This window comes from Zalophus californianus, chromosome 6 (assembly GCF_009762305.2).
Source record: "Zalophus californianus isolate mZalCal1 chromosome 6, mZalCal1.pri.v2, whole genome shotgun sequence".
In the NCBI taxonomy this organism is placed as follows: Eukaryota; Metazoa; Chordata; class Mammalia; order Carnivora; family Otariidae; genus Zalophus; species Zalophus californianus.
The window spans coordinates 93,751,365-93,768,919 of NC_045600.1; the positions used below are offsets into that span (position 1 = coordinate 93,751,365).

Genomic DNA, 17,555 nt, shown 5'->3' on the forward strand with positions numbered 1-17,555 from the left:
CCATCATCTCTAGTTTACAGATGGGCAGCCTGAGGTTCCGGGGTCCAGGAACTGGCCTAAGGGCACCGGGACAGTAAATGGTGGAGCTGGGATGATAGCCTGGGCAGGGCCTGCTGGTGGTACTGGAGGAGATGAGGAGGGTGGCCTAGGTACTCCTCGGGCACAAACCAAGAGGACACCAGAGAATCATACCAGCTTTCACTCTCTGGGACCCTAGACTATCTTAGTTCTTCTCCCCACAAACTTTGTCTTCTCCCATTTGTTCTGTGTTCCTTCTCATACAGGCCCAACCTGAGCGAGAACAGTGAGCTGAGAATCCTCACTGAATGAATACATTTTCATATCCCTATGGTACTTGCGTTGTCCTCTTGCTGGCCATTCACACCCACGCGTACACATTTTCTTGAGCACAAGCTCAAAACTTTCCACGCTCACAGGAAGAAACACCCACTATCTGACCCTCCCTTCCATGAAGCTCTTTCCCTGCATTGTAGCTTCAAAGGAACCACTGCCTCACACTGGCTTGTTCAGTTAGTAGCAAAAGGTAATGTGGCTCTTTTCTGAGAACCTGGCTCAGAAATTCTGATTTTCGAATTCCTACACTTCTCTCTTTTTTTTTATTATATATATATATACACATACAAACATACATACATATATATATTTATTTATATTTTTTATTATGTTCAGTTACCCACTGTACATCATTAGTTTTTGATGTAGAGCTCAATGATTCATTAGTTATATATAACACCCAGTGCTCATCACAACATGTGCCTTCCTTAATACCCATTACCCTGTTTCCCCATTCCCCCCACCCCCCTTCCCCCTGAAACCCCCAGTCTGTTTCTCGGGGTCCATAGTCTCTCATAGTTTGTCTCCCTCTCTGATTTCTCCCCCTTCGGATTTCCCTCCCTTCCCCTATGGTCCTCCGGGCTATTGCTTATGTTCCACATATGAGTGAAACCATATGATAATTGTCTTTCTCTGCTTGACTTATTTCACTTAGCTACCCTACGACCCAGCAACTGCACTACTAGGTATTTACCCTAAAGATACAGATGTAGTGAAAAGAAGGGGCACATGCACCCCAATGTTCATAGCAGCAATGTCCACAGTAGCCAAACCGTGGAAGGAGCCAAGATGCCTTTCAACAGATGAATGGATAAAGAAGATGTGGTCCATATATACAATGGAATATTACCCTACACTTCTCTTAATGCCTGATCCATTGGAGTTTTATCATATCGGTATCCCTCATCTTAAAGAGCCCCTCAATATTTTGGACCCCAGTAACTGGAAACATGATACTAATGCCCTACTTTTGATGTTAATTCCTCAAAAAATCAAAACAAATGGTAGACCTGATGAATTACATGCTTATGATGTGTTATTATCTCATATAGGCCTACTGTGCATTGCAAGTCTTAGTTTATTGATCCTATTTCTTTAATTAATATCCATGTATAATACTTTATAATATTCGTAGTAATTGAAATTATAAAATGGAATTCCTTCAAAAATAACCTACAATTCTGACTTTTCACTAAGTTAGCAGAAATTTTCCATAATTAATTTCAAATTTCAGATTAGTGGTTTTCCTAGTATTTCTGGAAAGTTGTCCAGACTCAAATTGTAAATGCTATTTTCCCAATGGCATGTATAATTAGTCTCACAAGGGGCTCCCAAGAGCTTGAAAGGAAAGCTGTTAGTGGCTATTCCAGGACCTTGACACTGACTGCAACCACCTTTCCCATCTCACTACCTACGACTGCCTGCCCACCACCCCTACTGAGCCACACTGCTCAGAAGTCAGTCCTAGATCCACCATGAATTTTCTTACCTCTATTTCTTTTGCTCAAGTTGTTCCCTCACCCAGAATGTCCTCCCTTGTCTTTCTTTTCTATACGAAAGTTTCCCTATATACTCAAAGCCCAGTTCAAGTATCTCATTTTCTGCTAAGCCTTCTCCATCCCCTCTCCCATCCAAAGAGAACTCTTGTCTCCTATGCTCAGACCACCTCCCCACCATTTCCCCAGATAGTTATTTACCTACTCATCTCTCTCACTAGACCATGAGTTTCATAACAGTAGACCATGGATTATTTCTTTTTCTTTTTTAATTTTTTTTAAAAGATTTTATTTATTTAATTGACAGAGAAAGAGAGAGACAGAGAGAGAGGGAACACAAGCAGGGGGAGTGGGAGAGGGAGAAGCAGGCTTCCCGCGGAGCAGGGAGCCTGATGCGGGGCTCGATCCCAGGACCCTGGGATCATGACCTGAGCCGAAGGCAGTTGCTTAACCAACTGAGCCACCCAGGCGCCCCGACCATGGATTATTTCTTTGGCATATTCAGCATCCTTGTTGGAAAAAATAATTTGGATGTGGCCCCACAGAAAATGGAGACAACCAAGACACAAGTCCTTAAATTTTGAAAATGTGTACAGAGAATGAAATGCCATGAGGTCTTTTTAATCCTTTCACTGGATAACTGTTTTGAAGCAGTTTAATGGTGCCATGGGGGATATTTCTAAATTGTCATTGAGAAGTCAGTGAAAGGGGGGCTGAGCCCCTGGTGAAGGAAACAGGTGCTGTCACCTCTCCTATGACTGAGTCCGAAGGTAGTTCAGGGCCAGGTGGGAAGGAGGCTGAAGTAACAGAGTGGAAGAGCAGAAGATGCAGAGGGGCTGAATTTGGGCTGGGGCAATGAAATAAGCTGCGAACAGGGCAGTCAGCCTCACCCAGATGAAGTACCTACGTGGGGGCACCGGGTATGGGAGGGCAGAAAGATACTGTGTTTATCCTTGCTAAGTCTGGGTGGTGATTGGTCCATGCACGCCTCAGTCAACTACAGGGATGCAGTCAAATCAAGGGGCAGAACAGAAAGGAACAGATTACCAGCTGTGAGCTTTTCAGCCCTGAGGATACCTCCTCCATCTTGAGTGTACTCTCAAATGTCTAACACGGAGGGGGCCCCCTCTGGCAAGTGACGGTACTTCACACTCGTCCTCTCTGCTTCCTGATTATCCTCCTGGCACCAGGAAGAGAAATAGAACTGGGGTGTTTATTTTCTCTTACGTTACACCTCCGCACCCACGCTGTGACAGAAAAATCCCTATTAGTCTGCACTGGACCTGTTCTATGGCTGTTACATTTAAAGATTTTTTTTTTAATTGAGAGAGAGAGAGGGAATGATAGAGAGAGAGCATGAGAGGGAGGAGGGTCAGAGGGAGAAGCAGACTCCCCGCTGAGCAGGGAGGGGGGGGGCCCCCCCCCATGCGGGACTCGATTCTGGTACTCCAGGATCATGACCTGAGCCGAAGGCAGTCGCCCAACCAACTGAGCCATCCAGGTACCCCTACATTTAGAATACATTTAAAGCACTACTTTACATAGTAACACCTGGTTCTGTGTACACACACATACACCTATCATAAACCCATGCTACATATTTCCAGCTATGCTTCTCATTCCCAGAGCTTGTAAAAACACAGGTTCCTGGGCTCTACCTCAGAGTTTCTGAATCAGTAGGACTTCTAACAAGTTCCCCAGTGATGCTGGGGCATAGGTATGGGGTAAGAATTGCAAATGAACCCTACTTAAACATTTTTATACTAGGTTGTTTATTTTATGGGTATGGGTGAAGCAATTTTGAAATTATTTTAGGTGTATTATAAGATTGAGTAAATGAGTAAGTATGGGTGGTGGAAAGAGAAAGAAAGAGAGATGTTCTGGATGCCAGGGTTCTTACTGTAGAGGAAGGGGCAGACAGACCTACTTTGTTTCATTGTGCTTTGTGGATATTGCATTATTATTATTATTATTATTTTACAAGTTGAAGGTTTATGGCAATCCTCATGAAGCAAGTTTATTAGTGCCATTTTTCCAACAACATTTACTCACTCTGTGTTTCTGTGTCATACTTTGGTAATTCTTAAAATATTTCAAACTTTTTCATTATTACATTTGTTATGGTGATCTGTGATCAGTGATTATGACTTGCTAAAACTCAGATGATGGTTCACATTTTTTAGCAATTAAGTTTTTTAAGATTTTATTTATTTTTGAGAGAGAGCATGCACAAATGGGGGGAGGGGCAGAGGGAGAAGGAGGCTCCCCACTGAGCAGGGAGCCTGATGTGGGACCATGACCTGAGCTGAAGGCAGACATTTAACCTACTGAGCCACCCAGGCACCCAGCAATAAAGTATTTTTAATTAAGGTATGCACCTTTTATAGACATAATGATATTCTACACTTAATAATATAGTATAAACATAACTTTTATATGCACTGGGAAACCAAATAATTCATTTGACTCACTTTATTGCAATATGTGTCTTATTGCAGTGGTCTGAAACTGAACCCACAATATCTCCAAGATATGCCTGCACAAATATGGAATAGGAGAAGGCAAGAAAAAATCCTGTGGGTGTCTATTGCAACTGGATGTGAAGATATTGGTGTGAACTCATGATTTAAAAAATATGTAGTCGGGCGCCTGGGTGGCTCAGTTGGTTAAAAAATATGTACATAAGCGTGTTTATGAGTATATGTATATTATGTATGTATGAATATATATGTATATTTGCGTGCGTGTATATAAATAAGCATACATATATTTCCTGGATTTTTCTGGGGGATCCCAAAACAAAGTCACCCTAGCAGTTACCCCTAGCACCCAGGACTTCTTGGTGTCTAATATCATTCCCCAGCATAATACATTAGAAAGTGGCATATTCTAGGGTTGGGACAGGGTAGGTAACAGATGAGCTTGGTACATCTTATTATAACACCAGAAAGTTAAAAAAAAAAAAAAGGACGAATGTCACAAGAATGCAGGAGCTGGATTAAAGGGGCTCCCACTGGTCAAATCTGGGATAATTTGAGCACTGAAATACGTGAGTACTGTAATGAATTATAAAGCATCAGGGAAAAAAAGGAATGTCTGAGTTTACACCAATAATAAATGGATGAATCAATGAAAGGGAAGGGAGCGCTTACCAATGAAGAAAGCTGAGAGCTGTCTGCTAAACCTGGCAGGACTGCTGGAGATGGAGACTCATTCTGAAACCATTGTGATAAAAGACTAGATCAGGCAAGAATCAGTAGATGCTAAATCTATGGGGAATTTTTAAAAGAAGTAGGATATTTGCATCACCTTGAAGTGTCTACGCACAGATTGCTTATTAGTTGTAAGAAAGAAAAAAAAAACAAAACAACCTCACAATAGTGATTATACAGTGGAGACACTTGGCAACAGCTTGACTGGCTGATCGAAATGAACTCACCAGTTAAGTGAGGGACAGACAGACTTTGTGGGCCTCTAATGTGATCCTCTGAGAAGGACACACCTCACCCATGCAGCTTTCTGGGTAAGAAAGCATCACCTCAATCCCTTCACAAGGAAACATCAGTCAAACACAAAATGAGAAATATTGTTTTTAAAAAGTGGGGATCAGAGATGCCTGGGTGGCTCAGTCGGTTAAGCGTCTGCCTTTGGCTCAGGTCATGATCTCAGGGTCCTGGGATCGAGCCCCACCTCGGGCTCCCTGCTCAGTGGGGAGTCTGCTTCTCCCTCTGCCTGCTGCTCCCCCTGCTTGTGCTCTCTCTCTCTGGCAAATAAATAAAATAAAATAAAATAAAAGTGGGGATCGTATGAGTCAAACATGTCAGTGTTATAAAAGGTAAAGAAAGGCTGTGGAATTTTTCAGATTAAAGAAAAAAGAGATATGACAACTCACCTCAAGATTGGATCCTGTCTTGGAGGAGAATAATGCTATGTAGGACATTACTGGGTAAACTGACAAGAGTGAACTGTAGTTGCATAAGGGAAGAGCTCTACTCGTGGAAATACACTCTTAAGTATTTTGGGGAAAGGGACCAAATGGATGTAACTTACCCTCAAATGGTCCATGAAAAAGATTTCTGTGTGTGTGTGTGTGTATGTATGTATGTGAGAGAGAAAAAGAGAGACAGGGACAGAGAGGGAGCATGAGCACTTGACCATGTGTGCACATATGATAAAGCAAATGGGGCAAAAGCTAACAGTTGGTTGGCTGGTCCTGTTAACAATTGGGGAAAGGGTATATGGATGTTCTTTGTACTGTTTTTTAAAAAACTTGAAATAATTTCCAAATAAAAATTTAAAAAAATCAAGCTTTTGGATAGTAGTTAATGACATTGTCAACTGTAAATTCTCTATGAGCTCAATTTTGTGAAAAATAAAAAATTTAAATGTATCTTTATCCTTGTACTTTTATTTATTTAAAAGATTTTACTTATTTGAGAGAGAGAGAGCACGCGCGAGCGCACAAGCAGGGGGAGCGGCAGGCAGAGGGAGAAGCAGACCCCCCACTGAGCAGGGAGCCCAACGCTGGGCTCTTTCCCAGGGCCCTGAGATCATGACCTGAGTGGAAGGCAGACACTTAACTGACCGAGCTACCCAGGCACCCCCTGTTTTGTTTTTTTTTTTAAAGACTTATTTATTTTATATATAGAATATGTGTGTGAGTAGCCTGGGGTGGGGCGTGGCAGAGGAAGAGGGTGAGAGAAACTCAAGCAGGCTCCACCTTGAGTGCAGAGCCCCATTTGGGGGCTTGATCTCAAGATCCTGAGATCAGGACCTGAGCTGAAACCAAGTCAGGTGCTTAACCAACTATACCACCCAGGTGCCCCATCTTTGTACTTCTAAAAAGCTAGAAGGAAACAAGCCAACAAATCACAGGTATCATCTCTGGATTACGGAATGGATAATTTGATTTTGTTGGATTGTTTATAATGTTTCATATTTTCCAAAGCTTCTACATCTAGTACATATTACTTTAATAACTAGAGAAAAATTATTTTTGAAGGAGTAAAACAAATATTCAGTAATGTTTTATGTATAATGTTTCTGACTGCTGTGTCATTCATTAGTAATGGTAAAAACAAAGCCAAATCCAAACCTCTGAAATCACTGAAATGTCCAGTGATAGAAAAGTTGTTGGAAAGGTTGTATCAGTTATGATACTTTTAAATATTATAAAGTCATAAAAATTTATGCTTACCCAATCAATTTATGGACCAACCCAAGTGTCCAAAAGTAGGGGATTGCTTAAATTACAGCATAGATATAAAACACAAAATGTATAATGTTTTCTGACATAGAGTGCTCTAAGAGCAGAGGGAACTGTCTTTGTCCTTCTTTGTCCATCTCTGCCGTCCTGCAAATCACAAACACCTTATCTATTCATATCTGCTACATGAATGAATGCTGGTCATGAGCTGTTTGGGAGGGAGAGGGATGATGGAATTATCAGGGATTTTTATTGTCTCCATTATTCTTTTATGTATTTTCAAATGTTCTACTGTAAATTTAATAATATGGGATTTTTAATTTAATTTTAATTTTAATTTTTTAAAAGATTTTATTTATTTATTTGACAGAGAGAGACACAGCGAGAGAGGGAACACAAGCAGGGGGAGTGGGAGGGGGAGAAGCAGGCTTCCCACAGAGCAGGGAGCCCTATGCAGGGCACGATCCCAGGACCCTTGGATCATGACCTGAGCCGAAGGCAGATGCTTAACGACTGAGCCACCCAGGCGCCCCGGGATTTTTAATTTTAAAAAGTTATAAAATAGTGTGTATTACCCCACTGAGGAAAGATAAGAAGGATATTCACGAAAAGGAGGGGTTATCTCAGAGTGGGAGTGTTATGGGTAATTCTTGTCATCCTTTTCCTTGATTAACATTAATACTTTATTTTTTAAAAAGATTTTATTTGACAGAGAGAGAGAGAGAGAGCACAAGCAGGAGGAGTGGCAGGCAGAAGCAGGCTTCCCGCTGAGCAGGGAGCCCAACTCAGGGCTTGATCCCAGGACTCTGGGATCACAACCTGAGTTGAAGGCAGATGCTTTTAACTGACTGAGCCACCCAGGTGCCCAAACATTAATACTTTATAAAGGAGGTTTTTTTTTCAGAAAATTTTTTTTGAGAAAACTGGAATTAAAAAGTATATTATAAAAATAAGATACGAGGTGCTTGGACATGGTAGGTAGGCCACAAATAGTAAAAACGTATTTACTAAAGCTATGTCATGACAAACACAGGATCTAAAATTATATATATATATATACAGAATACAATAATTAACTCACCGAAAAAGAAATTCTACCTTTGTGTTGAAGGTAGTGTTCTAAAATGATACAGTAGTTGTATTTGGGTATTGTATTATTTTAAAGTAGGGAAGCTAGGTGGTAGAGAGCATATATTTATATAAGGTTAAATTTTTAACAACTTTCCTACATTAAGTTGTATTACATAAAAGAGCTGGATTAAAGGGACCTCCACTGAAGCACTTAAGACCACTTTCAACATACCCAGAAAGGTGGTTGTCCTGTGCTACTCCTTAATTGTAGCGCTCAGATAGTTGCACTGGGCAGCACGTTGCTGGGTATGTAAATACATTTCTTTTTTTTTTTTTTTAAAGATTTTACTTATTTATTTGAGAAAGAGAGAATGAGAGAGAGAGCGTGAGGGGGGGAGGGTCAGAGGGAGAAGCAGACTTCCTGCCGAGCAGGGAGCCCGATGTGGGACTCGATCCCGGGACTCCAGGATCATGACCTGAGCCGAAGGCAGTCGTCCAACCAACTGAGCCACCCAGGTGCCCTGTAAATACATTTCTAGGAAGGCAACCATCAGTCAGAGAGCAGAATACGCATTCAATCTTCCCCCTAGAAGTTATTATTTGGAAGAGGCTCTTGATTATTTTAAAAGAGGGATACACACACACACACACACACACACACACACACACACACACACACGCATGCATGCAGAGGCATGCTCACACACTTGAAAAGTCATAGACTATCTCTAAAAGATACCCAAAAAACTGGTAACAAGGGTTGCCTCTAGGGGAGGGAAACTGGGTACTGAAGGACTAGATTAGGAGGAGAACTTGGTTTTCTCTGTATACCTTTCTGTGTTAACTTTTAAAACACGATGTGCACATAATACATACTCAAAAATAAAGATCAATTAACTAAAAATAATTCTTTAAAAAAATTTGGGGCTTCATGGGGCAACAACTGTGTAAACTAGATTAGAGAAAAACAAAATTTGACTTTGGAAGGGTTAATTCCTACCCAAAACTGATGTGGATGTGACAAAAACCAAGACTTGCCAACACTTATCTGCCCTCCAACATGTCTGTGCTTCTATCCCCTCCCCTGTTGGCTTTGCTCATAGACAGAGGGCTCCTGACCTACTGTTACAGGGGACTGCTTTTATTTCTCTACCAGCAGAAACAGATTTGGGCTAACCTTTGACACTGGTTCTTCAAGGCTCTTGTGGGCTCAATGGCTGGCAGCTGGTTGGAATGAAAGCACGCATCACTGCCCACCAACGCTGGGAAATAAAAACCAGACCCAATGGACTGAATCCACAATCTTCACCTCAGTAGCACGATGCTAACATTATGTCTCCCCAATTAAGTAACATGTTCCTGCCAGGCAGAGGCAATCTACCTGATTTTACATCTCAAATTTGTGTGGAGGCCAAAGAGCCCACCTCTTTTAAGAATATGCTTGAGAGTGTGGGCTATTCTGAAACGTTCTATCTTTATATTCACATCAACACAGCCACCCTATGGCTAAAGGTATATCCAAGCACCCAGCATTCCAAATCAGAACCCTAGGAGTCTGTTCCTCTTTCATTTTCGCTCTCCACGACATCTTCTCAATTTTACTTCAGATAGATCTCTCAAATTTTGCCCACCCATTTTCTCCACCTCTGCTGACAATGACACACAATCAGACTCTCATAATCTATTTCCACCCCCTCCTAGCTAGTTTCTTGTTACTGCTATTCTCTTATTATCTCACTCAAGTTTGCTTTCAAAAGCATACATCTGACAACTTCATTCCACTATATATTTATCTATCTGTATCTATCTGCCTCTCTATCTATAAAATTATGGAACTATAGATTACTCCAGAAAAATGGTAAAATAAATAAAGGGGCAAAAATAAAGGTCATTTGCCCTTAAATTCTCAGTATCAATGTTCTAATTCTCAACTTGGAGTTATATTAAAATCACCTGGGAAGCTTTTTTTTAAAAAAGATTTATTCATGAGAGAGAAAGAGCATGCTGGTGGGTATGCCTGTGGGGGGTCGGATGGGGAGGGGCAAAGGGAGAGAATCCTCAAGCAGACTCCCCGAGGAGCAAGAAGACAGGAGCTGGAGGTGGGGCTCCACGTGGGGGGCTGGATGGGGGTGCTGGCGGGGTTCGATGGTGGGCTTGTTGGGGGGGCTCCATGCTGGGCTTGACTTGGGGCTCGTCAATCTCATGCTCCATGAGAGCATGACTTGAGTTGAAACCAAGAGTTGGATGCTCAATTGACTGAGCCACCCAGGTGCCCCTCATCTGGGAAGCTTTTTTTTTTAAAGATTTTATTTACTTATTTGAGAGACAGAGAATGAGAGATAGAGAGCACAAGAGGGAAGAGGGTCAGAGGGAGAAGCAGACTCCCTGCCGGGCAGGGAGCCTGATGCGGGACTCGATCCCGGGACTCCAGGATCATGACCTGAGCCGAAGGCAGTCGCTTAACCAACTGAGCCACCCAGGCGCCCTGGGAAGCTTTTTTTTTTTTTTTTGACAGGAAGTAGGTTTTATTGGTGGCCATGAAGAGGGAGGGGGCAGTGCCGAGATTCTCATGGGTGCAGAGCCCTCCATTTGTCCAAGGGGCCACGATTAAGGATGTATTTGACCCCACAGCCATCTGGGATAAGCCGCTTTTCAGCCACCATGTCTTCAAATTCATCCGCATTAAACTTAATAAAGCCCCACTTCTTGGAGATGTGGATCTTCTGGTGGCCAGGGAACTTGAACTTGGCCCTGCGTAGGGCCTCAATCACATGTTCTTTGTTCTGCAGCTTGGTACGTATGGACATGATGACTTGGCCAATGTGGACCCTGGCTACTGTGCCCTGGGGTTTCCAAAGGCACCCCGCATACCTGTCTGCAGCCTAGATTGGAGATAGCATGAGGTCAGACCTCAATATCCACTGGAAAGGGCTGTCTCCAAGGTCCCTTAGGGCAACCCATACAATCAACAGGTTGCATACACTACCAAGGAGGCTACTGTTTGCAGCCATGGCACACTGGGCCCCCATGGACAAAGAGCACAGTCGGCTTAATTGGCTGCAGACCTGGGAAGCTTTTTAACCAAAACATATTTTCTCTCCACCTCTCCTTCACCAATCTGATTTGCACCCTTAGAGGAATATAAAACCCTCTGCCCACTCCTCTCTAGCACTGAAAACTTTGGGAGAACACTTTTGTTATTGTTGTCTTTAAGATTTTATTTATTTATTTTTGAAAGAGAGGGCGAGAGCATACGCACGAGCTGGGGGAAGGGGCAAAGGGAGAAGCAGACTCCCTGCTGAGCAGGAAGCCCGATGCAGGACTCCTTCCCAGGACCCCAGGATCATGACCTGAGACAAAGGCAGACGCTTAACCAACTGAGCCACCCAGGTGCCTGAGAACACTTTTGTTATTGATGGGAAGGTATTATGTCACTTAGCTGTGCTAGGGAAGAAACAAGCTTTCAGCTATATAGTAATTCAGATTCTAGCAATCTTCTGCAAAACATATTTCAACCAGGGCCTCCACACATACTGCTGTTCCCTCTGCCTGGGGACCTCTTCTTCCATTTCTGACTCAAGTCCTATTCATTTTCCAGATCTTCAAAACTGTCCTTTCATCACACCCCAAACTTCTCTTCATTGGCACACACACACACATACACACAAAATAATCAAGAAGGAAATGAATAGCTATTTGTCTCTTTTCCCCACTAGATTGAGTCTTAAGCGACAAATCTGCTGCATATGCCGTCCCCAGTACTGAGCACACCAGTGCTGTAGCTGGTGCTCAAATGAATGAAAAACAAACCCCTCTTTCCATATCTAATGAAATTTCCTCTCTTACTTTTTTTTAAAGTTTTTAATTTAAATTCCAATTAGTTAACACAGTGTAATATTAGTTTCAGGTGTACAATATAGTGATTTGACCCTCGCATACATCACCCTGTGCTCATAACAGCAAGTGCCCTCCTTCATCCCCCATCACCTATTTCATCCAACTCCCACCCCTGCCCCTCTGGTAACCATCAGTTTGTTCTCTATAGTGAAGAGTCTTTTTCTTGGTTTGCCTCTCTTTCCCTTTGCTCATTTGTTTTGTTTCTTAAATTCCACATAGGAGTGAAATCATATGGTATTTGTCTTTCTCTGACTTATTTCGCTTAGCATAATATTCTCTGGCTCCATTCATGTCATTGCAAATGGCAAGATTTCATTCTTTTTGATGGCTGAGTAATATTCCACTGTATGTACATATCACATCTTCTTTTTTAAAAAATATTTATTTTTAGAGAGAGAGAAAGAGAGTGTGCAAGTGGGTAGCAGGTGGGGAGAGGGAGAGAGAGAATCTCAAGCAGGTTCCATGCCCATTGTGGAGCCTGATGCGGGGCTCGATCTCATGACCCTGAGATCATGACCTGATCTGAAATCAAGAGTCAAATGCTTAACTAACTGAGTCACCCAGGTGCTTCCATGCCACATCTCCTTTATCCGTTCATCAGTTGATGGACATTTGGGCTGTTTCAATAATTTGGCTCTTAGATAGTGCTGAGATAAACATCTTCTTTCACTTCTTATGTCCTGTCCACAACTGGCAGAACATAATTTCTAGGAGGGCTGATGTTTAGTACGTGGCTAGGAACTGTGTACAAATGCTGTGGGGTTTGTTTGGTCCAAGCTGTTTGGGTTGGGGAACCAGAAAAACAAAACAATCTTTTTCCTCTCCAATGTTAAAATTAAAAAATATTTACCTCCAGGAACAATATGGCTATTTAAGATAGGAAGCCTAGTAACAAAATAAACATTTGTGAGGGCAGATCCAACAAAAGAAGTACAGTATCACTGGTTTGTAATGCTACGTATCTTCTGACCTTCCCCTACCAGAGGTAACCACACTCTGGAATCTGAGTTTATTATTCATTTGTTTTTTTAAATAGCTTTACCACATACTTATGTATCTCCAAACAATAAATTGTTCAGCACTGCTTGCTTTTGAGCTTTGGAAAAGTGGTATTGTTCTGATGTGATCTTCCGTGGCTTTTTTTTTTTTTTTAAATTCAACGTTGTTCCTAAGACTCAACATTGTTCCTAAGACTTGTATATAGCTTTGGCCCGTTCATTCTCATTGCAGTATACTACTGCATTATGTGAGTATATCACAATTTATGAATCCCTTGTCAATGGACATTTGGAATGTTTCTGGCTTCTTTGCTCTTATGAATAATTCTGCTACAGTCTTGTACACATCTCCAGGAGCGTCTGTGAGTTTACCTAGGGTATATGCCAAAGAGTAAAACCACTGGATAGGTGTAGGTTCAGGGTTATGAGACAAGGCTAAATTATCTTTTGAAAAAATGGTCCGAATTTACATTCCCAAACAGCCAGCAGTGTACGACTTCCTGTTGATCCAAATCCTCACCAACAACTTGTATCATTAGGACACGGGGATTGTGATCTCAAACTGTAGCATATTTGTGCCAGAAGGTGGCACTCCTGACTAGACGGGCTGCTTTCTCTTGACCATGTGACAGTAGAACCTGATCTGAAACTTTGCCCAGGAGATGAACCCCTGGACCTTATACCTCGTTGAACCCTGACTTTGGGACAGAGCACTAAATAGAGACAAGAGACTTTGCCATGGATAATCTGGCATCCCAGAAGACAATCAATCATAGAAGGTGGGACATGGAAGGACCCTAAACCAAATCCTTCATTCTATATTTAAGGAGACTGAGGCCTCAGAAAGGGTAAATGACAAGTTCTCTGAGTTAACTAGTAAGAAAACTTCTCTCTGGGGCTTTTGATTTTTAGCCCAGGGTTTTTAACTTTAAATTGTTTGTTTTAGTAGTGTAAGATGGCATAACATGATCTATTAAATCAATAGTAACTCTAAGTATCCAAATAATTGCCAATTTATTTTTTATTTTTTATTTTATTTTTTTTAAAGATTTTATTTATTTGAGAGAGAGAGAATGAGAGATAGAGAGCACGAGAGGGAAGAGGGTCAGAGGGAGAAGCAGGCTCCCTGTTGAGTAGGGAGCCCGATGCGGGACTTCATCCCGGGACTCCAGGATCATGACCTGAGCCAAAGGCAGTCGCTTAACCAACTGAGCCACCCAGGCGCCCGCCAATTTATTTTTTAAAGGTAGTGGCTTGACTTATGTGACTGATGAATTTAGTAACTTTAGCTTCTTTGCTTATGAAGGAAACACGGCTAGGAAGCCATTTTTGCAAGGAAGGCAAACTTCAAATTCAGTTGTTTCAATTCATCTCCCTCTTACGAGCACTCATAATTAAGCTATCATAAGAGGCTGGGAACAGTTTGTGGACTTTATGGTAAAACTGCCTCAGTAACTTCATGGCTTATAATCTCAGATGGCTTTATATGAGAATGCAGAAAAATACTGAAAAAGACTGATTTGCATCTGAGGTAGACTTAGCAGTCTTCAGAGTGTGCATAACAATCAAACGGGGCATGATCCCGTGCAGAGGAATCTGTCCCCTCGCATCAAAGGCCATAAAAGTGGACCTAGGGAAGGGGAGAAGGACTGCTTACAGGAAAGGGTGCTTATGTGAAGGGAAGTGGCCTCAGAAGCCTTCAGTGGACATTTTCATTCTGGAGCTGGTGACTTCAGGAATTCCCTCCCAGCCCATCTGCCCAGCTCCTCCCTATGCTGAGAATCCACTTACCACATAAAAATATCTCTGGGTTTAACGATGTCTGTAGGCTGGCAATAAAGGCTTTCTGTGAGGTGCCCCTTCTTCTTCTTTTTTTTTTAAAAAGATTTTATTTATTCATTTGAGACACAGAGATACAGAGAGAGAGCACATGCAGGGGGAGAGGCATTGGGAGAGGGAGAAGCAGGCTTCCCACAGAGCAGGGAGCCCGACGTGGGGCTGGATCCCAGGACCTTGGGATCATGACCTGAACCGAAGGCAGACGCTTAACGACTGAGCCACCCAGGCGCCCCTAAGGTGCCCCTTCTTAAATGTCAGGATAAAACTCAGGAGCTGCTTATTACTTTGAGGTGCGGGGCTTAGAAGAAAAGAACACCAAGAAATTTTGCTAGGAATGCTAACCGAACTACCGAGGTGCTCCTCGCTCAGGTTTTCCTCCTAGCAGTCATTTTAATCAGCACTTCCCCTACTTAATGAGCTTGTAGTGCCATTACATAATCACCCAGCTCGCTGGATTAATGATGAAAAGAGGAACTGATTTTTCCAGTTGCATCATTTGAAGTAAATGTTAACTTTCTTTCTGAGTCCTTAGTTAACCGCATTAGTGTGACAAATATGTCCTTGTCTAGAATAAGTAATTAGAATTTAATCACTTTAACTGCATCTTAATTATCGCAAATGAATTGAAAGGACATTTAATAGCAAAGATTAAATTGCCTTAATGAACGATTTTGTGACTCCATCAATACCTGAATCGCGTTTAGCCACTCCTCTCACGCACCTCACCTGCAGTGAGCACGGAGGTCACTAGGTGGCGCGCTTCGCTCGTTTATTTATTTAATTTCCCCTGCCATTGATCTGTTTTTAGAAGACAACAGGAACGAAAGCGAAAAGCTCATAGTTTATTGTGTTCCTTTGATAACCTCTCTTTGGGACTATGAGATCATCACCAGATGCAAAAACGAAAGTGGTGATTTCAGAAACTGTCGATTCTGTGTACCCTATGGCATATGCAAAGGAAGTTGAGAGACACATGGATAACTGTAAACACCCAGTGTTTGAGGGAGATTTAAGTTATCCTCTGGATGATTACCAACTTATATACAGAGTTTTAGTTAATTTATTATTTTTTGTGTGCAGAGTCCTAAAACATAAGTAACAGGCAACCTTGGAATAGCAACAGGGGCAGTGAACACCAATGCCTGAAAGTATGGGAGGTTTGGGCCTTTGGGCCCTCCTCCAAGCAGGAGTCCCAGGGGACCAGTTCTACCCACAGAACACATCTAATTATTGGTTCTTGCCCATCAATAATTGTTTAAGTGAACGAATGGATAGGGAGACTTGGGTTCCATGTCTAGCTCTCATACTGCCTTTCATTCCCTCTGGCTGCTTCTTCAAAAGACAGCAATAAAAAGTCTCTCTTATAAGTCTTGAGTAAAAAATAAATAAGTTTCCATAAGTAACCTTCCTTGAGAGTTGCAGAGGAGGATACACACTCTCCAGTTTCAAGACCTTTATTATGCAGACACTTTCTAACCAACTGAGCCACCCAGGCGCCCTTATTATGCAGACACTTTCTAGATCGAGGGTTTATGATAGTAAAATCAGACATTTCCACATTCTAGGTCCACTGACCTGGTGGATCTGTTCTAGCACGCACAGGGTGGGGAGTAAGAGGGTTCTGGGCTTTGAGTAGGGAAAGCTGAGATCAGTGTACCAGTGCTTTCCAGTTGTGTTACCAGAGATAAGTTATGTAACCTCAGTGAACACAGAAACAGGGAAAATAATAGTAACTACCACATAAACTGGTGGCTCCCCAACTTTGCTGCTCATTAAAATCACCTCAGAGCTCTTAAAAATCCCAATGCCTAGGTCATGGCCTGGGTTTTAGCGAGGAATCATATTTGTAAAGGTCCCTAAGTGATTCCAACATGGAGAAAGATGTGGGAGCCACTGAAATAGAATATTAAATTAGAACATCTATGTCCTAGTACAGTAGCTGACTAACAGAATGTACACAACAGACATAAGCTCCTTCCTTAACAAATGCCATGACAAATTGGATGGGTAGTATTTCAGGGACTGGTTCTGTTCAGCTGTTGGTTTACCAAATTGTCTCATCTAAAGGAGAAGAAAAATTCTAGAAGCTAATTTTTTTCCAACTTTATGATAATGTAACATCTTTTGGGAGGAACATAAGATAGATGAATCTATAGCAAGACTCAGTGATAAAACATAAATTCTTAGGTTTGTATCAAATCATCAGACTGTCTTGTGATTGTCTAATCATGTAATCCAATCCTATCACTTCAAGAGGAAATTAAACCTCATTAGTATTTACTTGTCACAAAATAAAAACCTGTGCAAATCTATTGATAGAAAACAGGAATTTATGATTGTGCAATAAATTCACATGCATAAGAAATCAGTTCTTTCTTTTTACTGATCTCTATGAGGCTGGCACTTTTCATGTAGAAATAGTGGTTTTCTTCTCCCAAAGGTGCTTATTTATCTTATTTAAATAGAGACATGATGAAAATAGTATTTAATGAAACTTGTTGAATGTTTTTATCCAGAATTATGAGAAATCTATCCTAACTACCATGACTTCAGTAAGACTCTTCTTCTATTGCTACCCTAGGCTGGGGACCATTCCATTTTACCAAGAGTGTGGAAATTCTGCTGTTTTAATTGGAATGAAACTAGTTGTTTCTCATCCAATCCATCAAGGCTCCTTGGTTGATTTAAAACATT

General features: G+C 41.7%; 1 protein-coding gene and 1 non-coding gene across 4 annotated transcripts in view; both read right to left on the minus strand.

Annotated features, from left to right (window-relative positions):
- ONECUT1 (one cut homeobox 1) overlaps positions 1-17,555 on the minus strand; it is a 44,920-nt gene that overhangs the window by 19,890 nt on the left and 7,475 nt on the right. The window lies entirely within an intron of this gene.
- LOC113910717 lies at positions 11,057-11,190 on the minus strand. Its single transcript, XR_003516212.1, has one exon. It is a non-coding gene; the product is annotated as a small nucleolar RNA SNORA70 (small nucleolar RNA).